The sequence below is a fragment of the Panulirus ornatus genome, chromosome 16, assembly GCF_036320965.1.
Source record: "Panulirus ornatus isolate Po-2019 chromosome 16, ASM3632096v1, whole genome shotgun sequence".
NCBI classification, from domain to species: Eukaryota; Metazoa; Arthropoda; class Malacostraca; order Decapoda; family Palinuridae; genus Panulirus; species Panulirus ornatus.
Window position 1 is genome coordinate 13,807,794 of NC_092239.1, and position 17,034 is coordinate 13,824,827.

General features: G+C 44.1%; 1 protein-coding gene across 5 annotated transcripts in view; it reads right to left on the minus strand.

The window, feature by feature from the left end:
* The window catches only part of LOC139754160 (uncharacterized), a 143,808-nt gene that overhangs the window by 106,074 nt on the left and 20,700 nt on the right, over positions 1-17,034 (minus strand). For 2 of the 5 annotated variants that reach the window (XM_071671323.1, XM_071671318.1), the window contains exon 1: positions 4,899-4,993. The exons of 2 other annotated variants lie outside the window; for them this stretch is intronic. The gene's annotated coding sequence lies outside the window, so the exon portion shown is untranslated. Of the gene's footprint in view, positions 1-4,872; positions 4,994-17,034 lie in introns of those variants that run through there. One more of the 5 variants, XM_071671320.1, reaches the window with a different exon arrangement.

Genomic DNA, 17,034 nt, shown 5'->3' on the forward strand with positions numbered 1-17,034 from the left:
GGCCGGAGAGGTCACTCAGGACCTACGTGTTCTGCCTCAGCCAGCCAGGGAAGGAGCTCCTGACACTGTAAAGTACATCAACATCTGGGGATGATTAAAGACCCCCATCTACAAGGACTTTGCTTTGCTGTCCTTTTTTTTTTTCTGCAGCTTTTAAGGGGACTGACTGCTCGCTCTCTCTCTCTCTCTCTCTCTCTCTCTCTCTCTCTCTCTCTCTCTCTCTCAAGTTGCGTTAAGGCCAGACCACCTCGCCCGTACCTTGGGTTTGTGCGGGTGTGTGTATCTACGTAACTCTAAACATCAGTGTGGAAGTAGTGATATGAAGGTGGTTATCAACACCGCCTCCAAAATAATCGCCACAGGTCCTTTAATTTCGTAATATTACCTGCGACATAGATCTCTATATTCCCTAACTTCCCAGTACACACACACAGGAGAACGAAGGTCAGGGAAGACGGAGCCAAATTGGAAGCCCTGAAAGACTCGTTTCTACAGTCGACACGAGCCTCTAACATGCAGCAGGCGCTGGAGGAGGATGGTTATATACGGAAGAGAACCGATCAACCTGATGCCAAAGATCAATCACTTCATCAACACTGATTCATCACACACTGCACGTGACCTGTGACGGATTCGTGATTATATTTCACTGCAATAATCCCTCTTGTTAGACAAGCTTATGATTATAGTGGAGGTGCATCATCAAGTCTCTGAATAGTGAGATGGGATTTCACAATCACAGAGCAACAAAGTTCATTCGTATACCACAGGGAACGCTGCTGATCCATCATCATACCATAAACATTTTGAGACGTAGTCCACAAGGCCTCAGAGTGGGTAATCTGTCACTACTTTCTAAACTGCACGAGAGAGAATTCACGATAACTCCCCTAGGGGAAAAAAAGTCGAGTCCCCCCTCCCCACACACACACACACACACACACAAACACACCCACACACACACACCAACAACTCGGGCATTCGTCCTGCTTTGTGGTCTGCACCAAGATACTTTTCAGTCATTCTGGGATAAAACAAAAGTGTGTGTGTGTGTGTGTGTGTGTGTGTGTGTGTGGAGAGGGTAATGTTAGCCTTTAATATCATGTTTAAGCCAATTAGCATATGACTATAAGGGTGGAGATCCTCAGCCTTTATTTTTCCCCAAAGATCTGCTGTCGTAATGAATGTTTAAGTGAGTTATATTTCACCAAGTGATCCTATTAATCCTCCAGCAAATATCCTCGTCACAGACCATCTTGTCTTCTGTTATCTTGTTTTTCCATGTACAGTCCTCGAGTAGACGACAACTCCGGTATAGTCCACCGTATTTTCTGTCCTCCAGCAGATAACCCTGTCATAGGCCATGAGGTCTCGTGTAATATGGCAGACATCCTCGTTACTGACACATCAAGTCCTCTGTTATCTTGCTTGCTTCCACATGTAGCCCCAGCTACTGTTCTCCAGCCACCTTCCACTCGACTATTAGTTTTTCAAGTGGCTTTCGTATGTACCCTCCTCTATAAGATATATCTGGCTATATCTGGCTTTCTCCATGTACTCCCCAGGTTGTCTGTGTTTGATCTCGCCACATCTTTTGACCATGGACATTTCACTCTCCCCTTCCTGTGATTATCAGACTGCACCCTCTTATCTCTATCATAAGCTATTCTACCTCCCCCTCCAGTTTCCTTTCATTATCAGCTTATCTGGGGTTCCGTCCGGCCCGTCCGCTCCTCCCCTGATGGGCACATAACTGGGTCGACCCTAGTGGACGACCGAACTGGGTTGCTGTATACCTCCTGTGGCGAGACGCATTTGCATACTACTTATCCCCTTCAGCACAACGTGTGCGAAACCCTCCAGCACTACGGTAAGGCTCTTCGATACTGAGGGCCTGGCCTTTGACCTCATCCATAAAAGTCAGGCCGTCACACCCAAGGGTCGTATACTGTCGTCGTTGCTCAAGGGTCGTACAGTCGTGTTCAAGTAGGTGGTCGCTGACTTGAAATATGCCATATAATGGTCTAGGTGTAACACCAGATGGAATTGGTCTAATAACCTACACTTATTGATTCGAAGCCTTTGTGGGGTATGTACCCCACCGGATAATGGACCCAAAACTCATAAAGGTGAGGCTGCATCTCTGCCATGAGCAAGAGAATCAAAAGATAAGAGTCGTGAACATCAATCCTCGACACCAACTTCGGTGGAATTTTAAACCAGAATCGACACATGAAAAACCACAAGACATCTTTGCCACAGTAGGGCTGGCGCAGACTTCCTCTGGAAGACGCGTTTTGTCGGCAGCTTCGGCTAGTTAAGACGAGTCGAATACTATTCTGAACCTTTTAAGTGCCGGGTGGGAAGGTGCAATTGGGATTGAATTTGTAATGTATGTACTCGTGGTTACGTATTATGCAGATGACATGAGAGGGTTGCCAAGAGTACGAGTACTTGCCCGTGTGGCCGGCCTCTCTGGGGAACCAGTTATGTCAAGCTCCCGCGTGTAAGCAAGACTCAGGCATCAAGGAGTAATGAATTCGCCGTCCTTGCCAAGACCCCAAGGACCTGAAGGTTATGTTCAGTCACCCGACCATGGCCTCATGCAGGAACCAGCAACGATGTTGGATTTGCTTGCTTGTCTCTGCCAAAGCAAGGGTTTTCCCATACATTGTGAGCCTCAGGAATTAAGAGGTAGGGAAAAGACGTACAATTCCCTGTCCTTGCTGACACTCTAAGGGTCAAAGTACGTGAAGAGTCTCGTCCTTGATGAGAATCGATATTCAGAAGGCGTGGAAGAAGTTACTGTACGTGGCAAGACTCGGGAACCAGAGGGTAAGCGAGAGCGTAGCAGCTGCCGTCCGTGCCTTGATTGATGATGGAGGGGGATGTTCAGCACTGGCGTTGATGCAGGGCAACGTACAAACAGCCATGAGAGATTCAACGAAACTGGTGCTGTGGCGGAATGATGCAACAGTTACAGCGAGGTTGACATCGTGCATCGCCGGAGGGGGAATTCTGAGACCCAGTGAGAACTGTCATCAGGTCTCCTATTCTATTCCTAAGCGAACCAGATGTTTGGGCGAATCCCTCCTCACACACGTGGGTTGAGATAGCAGAACACCTGACGCCACATCATATCTCAATACGTTCGCCAGCATCACCTCGAACTCATTATGCTCCACAGAAAACGTTGTGGTAATAGTAATTTAGCAGAGGCATGAAGATGGGGCTTGGGCGTGAGAGGAAGAGGGGCACCACTAGCCTTGTCGTAACAGGAGAGGGCACCACTAGCCTGGTCGTAACAGGAAGGGGCACCAATGGCCTGGTCGTGACAGGAGAACACTCCCATGGTCGTATCAGGAAGGGTACCACTCGCCAGGTGTGACATGAGGGGTACCACCAAGGGCAGTCTTGACAAATATTATTTTGGGCTTAAGAAGAGGACGACCACTAGGTCCTTCTCCTCCTCCTCCTCTCCATGACGGAATGTCAAGAATATCTTGAGATTCCACGGCACCTGGTCACAGCTGGCCACGGTCGGGGGTCATGAGAGTTCTTTCTTCCTTTGCTTGTGCTTCCGGGATGATCCCAGAAACTGTGGGTTGTGGCAGGAAATAAGAGCATACATATATATCTAGTGAGCTACTACGTAAAAGCCAAGAAATAAATTAATTTACTGTTCGCGTAAAACTCTTTTTCTCGCACTGGCTTTTGCAATTAGACGTAAAGCTGCCATGGCAGACGCTAGAGCAGTGTCTTCATAGTGCACTGTGTCAAGGAAAGTTGAGAAGGACACAGGAGGACCTCAGCAGAGACTGTCTCTAAACAGGCAGCAGCCACGGGACACGCCCTTACGACGGGTTCCCGACCGAGGGGGATCACCAACCCACATGATACACCTACATACCACATCTGACGACGGGCTCCTGAGGGCCCCCGTAGGCCCTACATACCACAATTTATGACATGGCCCCTGTCGGGCCTACTACGGCCCACACCGGAACACAAATACATACCACTTCTTTCGATGGGGTCCTGAACAGGCCCACCACCCCACCGCGGAATACACCTACATACCACATCTTACTGTGGGGTCCTGGTGGCCCCATCACCCCTACAAACCACACCATATGACGTGGTCCCGCAGGGCCCACAGCCCCGTACAAATCTACATACCTAGTCTAACGACGGAGTCCTGAGGGGCCTACAGCCCCGCAGGATACACCAACATACCACACCATACGACGTAGTCCTACGAGCTTCATGGCCTCGCGTGCCTGTGGAGCTCATGCAACTTGGGAATTTTTCATGTCGCTTTTAGAGCGAATCCTGCTACCGTACTGCTCTTGACACTAGTACTCCTGCCTTCCTATGAAGACCCAATGGTCGCTGCTGGAGGCTCCTGTGCCCCGGCACGTCCTCACACAGAGGCTGCGCCGTCCCAACGCTGCAGCCCCACACCACAAAGTTCTTAAAATTCACAAGAACAGCAAGACAATCAAAATCCGATCCTCGACCTTTACACTTCACCAAACCAAATACAACAGTAATGAATGTGTCTCAAAATCATGAAATATATTTCAGGTTATCACGATACAATTAAAAGATATGTATAAACATCAAGATCTTGGGCACGGCCCGTGGCTCTACGTGGAAATACACCTGTAATTAGTACAGGTGTGAAGGTGAGCAGCTATATAACGCTGGTAGTTGGCTTTGGAAAGTAGCTGCCACATGCAAATCACTATGACCCTCTAACAAATGCAACATTGCGAGATTCATCGCTGGTAAGTTTCGCACACTTCAGCTATAAATTTCCATATAATCTGTACGACATCATCAGATTTTTCCTTCTTCAGATTTACACACATATGATTTGATAATTATCAATTCACCACTGAAAACTGTCATAAATTTCTGGGTTGCGGTCAGTGTATCGGAGAGAGCTGAGGTCGCGCGTCCTCTCACTTCGCCAGCAAAACAACAACTGATTGAAGTGAGCGCCCGGACCGGGAACTCTTCACACAGGTGAGCTCGGTTGCCGATTCATTGGTTGGCGCCTGCAAGTCAGGATTCGACCTCCAGGATCTTTAAATCTGGTAAGTGTGGCACGTACACTCCTAGTGTACTGTTTTACCCACCATTATCTCTTTTTTTTTTGTTCGTGTCGTTATCATCGGAGCACAAACTCCCGTTTTTTGTGTCCCTCTTACCCTATCTGTCAACGACTAGGCCGCCTTTTTCTTCTCGGGATTACTGAGTTAAAAAGTCTCCTGCTAGAGCGTCGCCTTTGCTTCCTCATACATTATGCACTCCAGTTTAATACTCGGATCATATGTTCCATGCTATCTTCTTGACGAGAGCCTTAAACCGCTCCTCACTGTAATACTTTCGTCCGTGAAGTGCACCGTGCACTGCTCTTCCTGGGCTGCTCTTGAACCCTCTGGATCACTAAGCATTACTTGCGTCGACTAGACAAAATACGAAAGCGAAAAAAAACAAATACACTTTGCCAGTGTAGGGAACCAGTCAGCCGGCGTCTTCCAACGTTGACTCACACCCACACAGACACACACACACACACTCACGGCTGACATGACACCCGACTATACTGGTTAGTTCCTCAGTTTACATCCTAGTCGAATTACCGAAAAAATTACAAGAACACAACAGTTAAACTGATGCTCCTCACGAGGTATTGTGTTCTCAAGTATACAGTATATATAAAAGTGTCCTTGGGCCCCTCTCTTGAAAGGGTCCTGAAGTTATTCGAGGACCCTTTTTTCCAGGTGCTCCTGCATCTCTAAAACTGCACTCCTTCCAGTAGCTGGGAAATGATGGACGCCTTTGGAGTGAGAAGTTCTTTGACAATACTGTATATACCCAGTGATACAGCCTCGCCAAAAGTGCCTTTTCACTCGCGGCGTAACTTCATGCACAGTCAATGGGTGGAAAGGAGTTCAGTCGAGGACCTTTTCGCTCCAAAGGAGTCATACTTTCTCTCTACTGCAAGAAGCGCATCGACGAAGTTCCAAGAGCCGCATGAAAAAGGCTCTGGGGTTTTGCAATGATAATAATTATAATAATGATAATAATGATAATAATATACTGCATGTGCGTGTGCACATTTCTATATGTATATCTGCAATAATTTTCTAAGTCTCAAACCTAAACCTACAGTTTAAGTGGAAACTGTGCAAATATCGACCTCTAGACTCTAGTTAGACTCAGTCTTTCCTATCTAGTTTCACAGAAGACTTTGTGTGTATCTACGAAGTCCGTGCGAATGTCCAGCCAAGTGGCTGGTTAGAGACAGACCTAAACGTGATGGCCTCTGGCCAGGAGCTGAACCATGGCTGCTCAAGCCAGCACTACAGGCAGTCTGCAATCACTCCAACCTGCTCGGGGAACTCTTCGGTGTATCTGCTCACTGCCAGGGTCAAGAGAAGAGGTTAAAATAGAAAAGAAAAAAAATCACGAGACTACTTGTTGCCAGATACGTTAGGTATACAATTTTTGTATTTTCGTGAAAGGCTGGAGGTATATGCTGTCCAATATGAGCGGTGTGTCTAGGTTTCCAGAGATGAGGATGACAGCGGATATACAAGCAGCTGGGGAGTATCAACACTTTCATGTCTGACGACACACTGTGTATCTACCCTTAATTCCCGTTTTCAATTGAGTGGAACAGGCGCCTAACACCTCTGCTGCAGTCATACATCGTTAACTCACGTCCTATATATCACAGTGAAAAATAGATGCAATAAAATAATGTAATTATGAAATAGGATTAGATGAATGACAAGAGAAATCTACAAGTAACAGAAACAGGGAGCACAGAACACACCTTTGCCCCCCAACCGATGTCTCCAGCACCGCTAGGTTAACAACTGGCATTCGGGAGTCAATAATCTCTGAACTTGCTCCTCACACACGTACAATATGCCCAACATAAAGATTTTGTAACTAACCTGAAATGAATAATGTGTCTGTAGACGTTTAACTACACTGGCAGCCATAGCAAATATATTCACAATTACATGTCGTAAATGAATTTCATTCATACTATGATACGACCAGAGCCCGATGATGAAATTTAGGAGAGTTATGCTCAAAATATTTCACGTGTTAGATCTAAGTCACTCTGAACTTGCTCCTCCCTCCGCTAGCACTACTAACATAGATCCGACGTCAGCGAGGCCACGCAAGGGTAGATAGGCTCTATGAAAACCCTCTGGTTTCCACCGATTCGTAAATTAAGCGCCGGAAAAAAAAATAAACTTCCAAAGAAAGCCATTTCACATCGGCGCAATTCATTTATGATTACTGCAGTGAAGGAAGATTACAAAGACTAAGACAACTTACCATCCCGATCCATTGCAAAGGAATGAGTCTGTGGAAGATGGTTTAAGCAGCTGAGGATGGTCAACGGGAACTGGGTTTAAATGGTAGTGACCCGAGGTCTCAGTGCAGGAGAACTGGCAGCTCTGACAAGCCGAACCGCTGGCGACATTACACAACCAATCATATTAGCTGGAGCAATATGATAGCCACCCGAGGCCTGAGCGGCTTTCACAGCCTCCCATAACCCGTGATCCTTTTGTGGAAGATGCTGGGAGCTGCTTACGGACCAATAAGACCTGACAGCTGAAGGACGAAACAAAGGGTATTCTGGCCGCGCCTGGCACCTCCTGTTATAGACGTGACATTTAGTGACTGCGTACATTACCTGCCTCCGATACATGGCCGCGTAACATCAATCATTTATGCTAAATTGTACCCGCATGTAAATACAGTTTAAAACTTTGACTTACCAGACTAGGAGAGTGAAAAAGCGAATTTGTTCATAAACACAGACGAAAATTCCCTCGTAAAGAAGCTGTAGATTACTTCCTGTACGTATGCTGGGCAAGAGAAGCGAGGCTCCGCCTAGCAAACTAGTAGCGTGTAATATGGTGCCAGACATGATAAGAGCGCTATGAGACGTCCGGTCACTAAAACGATACAATAGATGAGTGCAAACGTTACATCCATGGAAAAGAGGCAAACAACATAATCATCGATTGGAAGTATGATAACCCATGGATAAGGAATGTCATGGTTCAGGACAGAGAAAAAGTGCATGATCGTATGACAGTGAGTTAGTTTCATAAACAAGAGATATAAGAGGAACCATTGGAAATATGGAGAGGAGGCAATTACAGAAGCGATAGATAAAGAGTAACACAGTCACGGATAAGTATTTACCATACCTACGGGTAAGGACATTAAAAGAACCATGTTCAAGAGATGCTGGGGGAACTATTGGAAAAACGGAGAGGAAGCAATCAAAAAAGCGATCGATAAAAAGTAACACAGTTCACGGATAAGGAGTACTTACCATACCTACAGATAAGAGCACGAAAAGAACCAAGGCCTGGAAAGAATTCCAGGAATAACTGATGCGGTGTCTCAGAACCACGGACATTGAACCAAGTGCCAGAGTTATGGCTTGGGAAATAACAACCACAATCATGGGACTGGAATGGAAGAGAGAGAGAGAGAGAGAGAGAGAGAGAGAGAGAGAGAGAGATCCGGCCAAACCGCTATCTATCTGACTCCATTAAACAGTGAATTCACTGGGTGCAGTAAGTGGGACATGTTTCGAGAAACTTGTGTCGTGATGGTTCCTTGTTCGACTGGATGGCGTCGGTCTACGTGAGGTCAGTAAGCTGAGCATCCACTTCGTTTCTTTTGATCATTCATTACGTGTCCAGCTTTGCGGAGATGAGACTTTAGTGTCCGATGATGAACGAATGTGAGGAATTAAAATGATCCATGTTTACAACAACGTGAATGCAACACCAAATAATTCTTTCTTGCCCAAATATAAGATCCCCCGCAATGAAACAACATTAGCAAAACAAAAACAATGATAACATCAGAGTATAAAGCTGGCGCAAGTCATAAAAGAAATTCTGATGATATCTTCAAATAGTCAACATTTGATCAAACCCTAAGAGATATTGTATACCTTAAACATCGAAAGCAAAAACATGGCAAATACCATCTTGAACTGTCGCGAAAATACTTTCAAAACGAACAGTGTCCACATAACTACCACAGACAATCACTGAACAGGAAAGAAATCGGTGTTGACCTTATTCTCATGAGGGTTTGCCCACATTTCTGGACGAGGGAACGAAATCACGCCATTGTTCCTAAGGTATCTAATTCCCTCGCCAATTTGGGTAAGACGGACCACACGTATCATCTGGCATGGGTCTGGGGGAAATGTACGACCATGACGCACTTCCAGCAATTTCCGGACACGATTATGAAAGGAAGGATGAAACACCATCCGGATTTTCCTGAGTCAAGACTATGAACTATGATCCCATAAATCTTACAACGAGGCTTAATGATTGCATACTGGCTAGGCTTAATGATTGCATAGTGGCTAGGCTTAATGATTGCATAGTGGCTAGGCTTAATGATTGCATAGTGGCTAGGCTTAATGATTGCATAGTGGCTAGGATTAATTACTGCATAGTGGCTAGGCTTAATGATTGCATACTGGCTAGGATTAATTACTGCATACTGGCTAGGCTTAATGATTGCATAGTAGCTAGGCTTAATGATTGCATAGTGGCTAGGCTTAATGACTGCATAGTGGCTAGGCTTAATGATTGCATAGTGGCTAGGCTTAATGATTGCATAGTGGCTAGGATTAATTACTGCATAGTGGCTAGGCTTAATGATTGCATACTGGCTAGGCTTAATGATTTCATAGTAGCTAGGCTTAATGATTGCATAGTGGCTAGGCTTAATGATTGCATAGTGGCTAGGCTTAATGATTTCATGGTGGCTAGGCTTAATGATTGCATAGTGGCTTGGCTTAATGACTGCACTGCGGCTAGACTTAATGACAGCATCAGTGGCTAGGCTTCAGACCTGTTAACTAAATGCCACGGTTATTAAGGACGGCAAGTTAAAACCACCACCAGAAATCTTTGGTAATTCTTAAGACCATATACACTCTCGCTTGCCACACATACGGCCCATGAACGCTACGTGACGGCTATTTCCAAATGAGCAAAAGAGACGCTATGCGTACATCACCTGTGGTGCCTCGAACCAGGACCTCGTATGCAAGAGGTTCGTTCAGCCTCCCGTGTGGCAGATGGTCAGTTGCGGAGGACTAGGAGGTGTAATAAAGATCAGTCACAAATACTGTCTGTAAGAGAATGAGAGCAAGTAAGAATGAAGGTGCTGGTGTTAGTCACGATAGACAGTCTAAATCCCTACGCCGATAACTCAAGAGCAGGAGACGATGTCGTTTCCAATGGCTGTTCCATCGGACACAGTATGCATTGTTCAGGTTTCGTTCGGCAGTCTTAATCTGAGATTTACAACTCCCTCCTAGTCAATAAATTACCTACAACTACCCTTCACAGCATCGAATCCATCCTGGCACCTCGTAAGGCTTTCTGTCTCACTCTACTTGACTGCGTCCTCAGCCAATATTACCTTTGGGAACCTTTCTGTACGACAAACGGGTCTGACGAGGTACGTTCCCCGACGTCCCGTCAAGATGTGTTCTGTGGCGTCCACATGAGATGAGTGTGGGGGCCAACATGACCTCTCCCTCCCTCACACCCTGTCACAATGTATGTTAAGTTATGACTCATGAATATTAACGCAGTTACCGCTAGGGTTATACCTCCCTTCCCCTGGTCACGTTACACCTCGGGCGTCTGAAGATCAAAGACGTGAGAAGCTGGCGCCGCGGCGGGCCCGGTGTTCAAGACATGCCACTACTCCCTCATGACAAAAGGCGTCTGTCTTGGTGCACCTCTCCTCCTCAGGTGACGAAAGACACCTACGATCGCCGGTGAACCACTGGGCCACTGCCAGACCTGCTACCTGAAGGTCTCCTCCAGAACCAGAGACTTTATTCAGCTACACGTAACGACGTGATGGCTGACTTGAGGGAACCGAGTTTACAAGCGGAACAGCTGCATGAAGGTGTTGACCTGTGGTGGGTCGGAGACGGGTAATGCAAACCACCTCATCCGAGATGATGATGACTACGAACCCACAAACGTCTCACCTGACTGGGGTAACACGCGGACTGTGGAATCGAGTTGATGATACACTGGTGAGGTGATACGGGGGTATTTCCGCAGCCTGTTGACCAGGATCAAGGTGCTGGTGACGGTGGGAGGTACCCGATGCGGCCGAGTGTCTGGTAACCGCAAGGCTCACCTGACAGGTCGAGCCTGTAGGAGCTTAGCCAGGTGTCGTCTCGACCTCCGGCTTGTATAAACAGGGTCTTTGAGAGGATGAATACGACTTTCAGACGTCCCCTGACTGCAGTACCAGGGGACGTTCACCCGTGTGATTTATGACCAAGACTATGACAGGGCTAAATTCTAAGAATAAGATCCCATCTACTATCAAGACACAACCTAGAATTACAGGCAACGCTCGCATAACTACCAGAGTGAAGCTTGTTTCACCTAAGGGATGATAACTATTATCTAAAGTGCTCCTCTTTATCGTGGGATGACACTCTTTCAACCTACGATGCTACTGCTGAAATAGAAGTCAGCCTCATATGTGTGCGGTAAGCTAAATAAAAAAGCCACTGAAGATAAGCCATCCCCGTATGCTTAGAGAGTCAGCACTGAACTTAGCCCAGACAAAGTGACCCCCACGTTGTAATAGTTCCAAGCATCATCAACAGTTGGTAAAGAAAAACACTCTCCTCGAACACTGACTGCAAACAACAGAATTCTTAAAAACTACGAAATTCGAAGGCAACAAAAAAGGTATTTGGTGGATTCTCGTGCAGGCCAGAATTTCAGACAGTAGTTCTGCTTGTGAATAATGATGCTTGTGTAGCAAGCTTACCTTCTATATGGTTGTCGAGACGGCACAAGCAACTGCATCTCGAGTGACATAAATACATAACATGTTGCTTAAATCCTTTAATGCAAATGTTGCCTTTAGCAACAATAATACTATAAAGAATATCTTAATAAGAAATTCACCAGAAAATTCTATTGGATGCATCTATAAAGTGCCTTGTGGAAATTGTGATAAATTTTTTGTTGGTCAAACTGGTAAGGATCTTTCTGTTAGACTTCAGCAACATAAATATAGTATAAGAACGGGACAAGGATCAAATGCCTTGTTTAATCATGTTAAAAACTATGATCATTGTACTGATTGGAGTAATGCCATCTCAGTTATTAACTCTATTACCAAGAGAAATATCTTTGAATCTTCTATTACTAAATACACAAAGAATTATAATCTTAATATTAGTGATGGCCTATACAGATTAGATAACTTTATTGTTGATAAAATTTGTAAAATAAGTTTATGAACGCTCGATGTATGTTTTGGACAATTACATCTTTGCCAAATGACGTCTTAGCTTCGTCTCTTCGATGTATATCGACTGACTTATATTTCTCTCTTGTGTCTCCCCTGATGATGTGATTATTACACGAAAGTGCAATTGGGGACTTATCGTGTTTCATATTCCCCGTGGATTCATAGGGATATATATAATGCCTAAGCGAGGAACACATATACCGACACTTCGTGACGAGGATGACCAGCTGGTTTGGCTGTGAGCTGGCTGTCCATTCCAGAATTTGCACCCTGACGGGTCCGAACGTAATTCTTTGACGGCGACGTTTACCAATACACCACGGAAGCTCACTGACAGTGACCTGAGTCCTCATTATGTGTATGCAAGGAGCGCTCACCGTAAGAAAACCTAGGGATATGTTGTGAGTTACATGTTGTAAAGTGTTGTGTGAGATGGAGAGAGTGTGTGTTTGTGGACTGAATGACAGCAGCTCACATGTAGGAGGTAAAAAAAAAAAAAAACTAAAGGAAAGAAACTTGAGAGCCACTGAAGTTCTGGTTCTGCGAAGCCGTCACTGACCCTCCCGATACCAAGTAATCGTAAAATTAACGAATTATTATGGGTGTTACAGCGAATAAGTTTTACAATGCCCTGTCTCTTAACAGTTTATATAAGTGAGTATTGTATACAAAAACACATACACCCCACCTAAGCCAGGTAAACCTTCATGGATCAGCCCTGAGGGGAGGATGAACACCTGGGTTGGGTATAGACCGACTGTCGCGCTCTGGATTGGAAACCATTCTGACTCAAGGTCAATAACGCCAAACCACTACACCAGCGAGGTGTGTGTGTGTGTGTGTGTGTGCAACGTGCGTTGTTGATCAAGACAAGCGTTGCCAGAGCACGCGCGTGGCATCATAAAATCCACCCGAGCCTCTATGGTGCGTGTCCTATACCCTATACCTTCCCTTCCAACACCCCTACAGCATCATCCAATGCCTTTTCGCCTTTCACTTCCTACCTCCCCACCGACCCGCTCGTGCATCACAATCACTGCTATCACCATCATCAACATCTCAGCCTCTAGGGATGTACGTAGTGTGTGACCTAGGCTTGAACGCGTCGTACCCCAAGGAAGGACCTTAAGAGTCGTTCGAAAACATTTCCTCAGTGTTTGCTTCCCTTACGCATATCTACGGTTACGCTTACTGGTGAACAACTCGTTACAGCATGTCCGAGAGAGAGAGAGAGAGAGAGAGAGAGAGAGAGAGAGAGAGAGAGAGAGAGAGAGAGAGAGAGAGAGAGAGATTAGTTTAAACAAGGTTACGTCTCCAAGAGAAATTTCTACAAAACATGTCATTCCTTTGATACAATCTTTGGGGTAGGGTAAAGCTGGGGTGGGTTGGGGGCAATCACGATGCACATTGAAACAGATGCACTTTACATTCACTTCAATCCACTTGCAATACTCATAGTCCATATGAACAATGGTGTCGTAGTGAGGAAATGCAGAAGCTGTGAACCTGAACGCCTGGCAGCGACGTACAACTTGTTTCAAGGACCCGATGCTGTAATGATGATGCACACTAGCAATTCTTATCTAAGAATATAAAAGCGGTCGTCAATGGAAGTCAGTTAACTGAATTTTTTTTTTACAAGGATCTACAAAGTCCAAAATAAGAAAACCATGAATAGCAACCAAGCATCTTTTTTTTTTTTCCTATTTTTTTTTTTTTCTGTAAAGAATTCAACCAATCGTAGCTCACAAACAGGGAAGGACAGTCAGAGCGCTAGACAAAGGAATCTTACGACACCTACAATTTTGTCCTCGGTCTGAAATAGACTCTAGTTTGCTAAATTCGTTGGCTTTAGAAGTTCAGCTGTCTGGTGCGGATTCCGACATGACACGTCACCAAGTTCAACAGTAAATATACAGTATATACATATATAATTCAATCTTCTTTTTTATAGTCTGTTCATGCCGTTTATAACAGAGGCTATAAAATCTAATATATATATGCTAGGAAGAGAATAATAAAGCGGAAAGTATTTAATTCTTGTACAAACCAATTGCAATACATATTTAGACGGAAGCATTTCTGCAAAGAATCTCGGTTTCAGGCAGAATAAATTAATATCATGTTAATCCACGCATAATTATGATTCTTCATTAAACTACAGAGTCGTTAGTGTAGAAAAGCACAAGCTTTTTAATTCGATCTATCGGCTAAAAAAAAAAAAAAAATCCGAATTTAAAAACATCATATATTGACTAATACTTCATAATATATGCAACAGACATATAATCACCTCATGAGATACATACCTGATGAAAGTGTTTTTGGACAGATATTTTGTAAACACCTGAAAAATGTGTTTGAAATTTTTCAGATGGTGTAATAACTTAACCTTTACAGCCTTACTGATCAACGTTAGCTGACAGACTTAAAGCCCAATTAAGAAACTATTTATGTGTGATTAATGTGTCACCGTTTCTGGACCGATGAACATTGAGCAGTCGGGAGGCATTAAATCAAGCAACATTCATATTCATAGGGACTGTCCGGCTCTGGGCTGGACGACTGGTAACACGAAACCAGTCTCAGGCCGTGAGAGGCCGTCACCGCAAGCCTTCATCAACCCATGGTAATCCGGTGAAGGGGATTAAAGAAAAGACATGATGTTGCCATTACATACTTTTAAGCGTATCTAGCATGTCGGGCGTAGAATCTAGCTTAATCAATGACAGCCCGGTAGTAGACTAGCAAAGACTCCGACAGCATACATTACAAGAACGAGTATTTCCGGTATTACAAGCCAAGGATATTCCTGAGACTGTTGGTAAGACTGTCCTTGAATTATCATCAAATTCTGTACTCTGCATGTTTTATGTATCGTCTGGATTCTCTCTAAAAGGACCTTTGCTTTTTCCGCAAAATCATCAAATCCAACAATATAAGCAGGTGCCGGGCTTAAACAGTGTGTATTATGGTAACTCTTAATAACATATGCTTAAGAATATTAGGAGACGGGCTGTGTTAAACTTAGGCCAGCGAAACATACGGAAACATACTTCATCTCTTTCCCTAATCTTTTCTCTTTTCCAAATCACCATTCTCAAGAACCCCCTCACAAAAATCTCATCTCAAGTTCTTCAACCCCTGAACCTCGTCGCCCTTCAGTCAACAGTCCAGGAAGATCTGCACAATATTAACTCCGGCCACCAGGACCTGCCACACAGGATGCCACGTATCACTAGATCAACAATGTGTCGGTCAATGTTCACTATACCTTTATTAGGTGAACGTTGTCACTTGCATGGTTACGTCCTCAACAGCTGGGGTAATCAAGACACCTTTAATGTCCTTGGTAGAAGTAATGTAAAGAATATCAATGGTAAAACGGTGATGAATAGTAGACTATAGAGTGGAAGTGGATAGCTATAATGAATAGAAGGAAATGAAGAGATATAAAGATGACGGGCAGACAGCCATCGCTGGTCTGTCACATAATGAAGTTAATAATGGGAGGAAAAGGCCTGTGTCAAGTTCCCAGTAAAACTCAGCATTGGAAGCTATCAAACATTTATGTAAGACGTAGAATCTAATAGATCTCGAGAACTAAATGTTCCTGTGGGACAGTATGAATACCACAATCCTCAATCATGAACATAACATATATTCAAATGAATGATGTTTTCTAAGAATGAATAATGGCAGAAGAAAAAATTCATTAGTAAGTAATAACTCTCGGATACACAAATAATGGTTTAAACATTCACTATTTGATACCTTTTCTGATACATGATCAATGATAGTTTAAATATTCACTAATCTATACCTTTTCTGATACACAATCAATAATGGTTTGAATATTCACAATTTAATACTTTTTTGTGAAAAGTACAATTAAAGACGACTAGGTCATCAGATACTTATGGAAATAAGAACAATCAGGGCCACAAAGGTTAACAATATGTACGTTTTCATTTAATCATCTATAAAGATTTTTTACTACCAAAAAATAAGACTTTCTCAAATCAACATTGCAGTCATACTGATGCTATAACCAATTAGACAAGACGCCAGGCGATGCCCCTAAAACTCCTAAAGACACGAAAATTGAAATTCAACTCACGCAACTACTTCCTGGTAAACCCTCCAGGGACGAGGTTGATATCTTCAAATCAAAGTTATTAACAATTAACGACTACTGGGTAGTCATTAAGCCGAAAATCATAAGACCATGTAAAAATGCATATCTTGTAGGAAAAAAGAGAAAATGAAATCTCTCTCTCTCTCTCTCTCTCTCTCTCTCTCTCTCTCTCTCTCTCTCTCTCTCTTCTGACACGTTACAAGTACAGTAATACAGTGATTTCATACCAAGACCTTATGCATTAGGTTACGTATTTGGAACTTTAAATCAACGAAGAATGCAGTGGAACAGAGGAAAAAAAGAAGAGCGATTAAGTTACTCCCAATGAGCGCTGTTTATTGGTAGTCACGGCGGGTTGTGGTAAATGTTTTTTTCATGACGACCTCGGGGAACGACATGTGTCGGTGTTACAGAAGCCACAGAGCCTCCAGCTGGTTGCAAGCAGTACCAGCAGTAAAGCTGATCGATGTTTAAAAGTTTATTTTCCAAGAGAAAAGACGTTAGAGAGA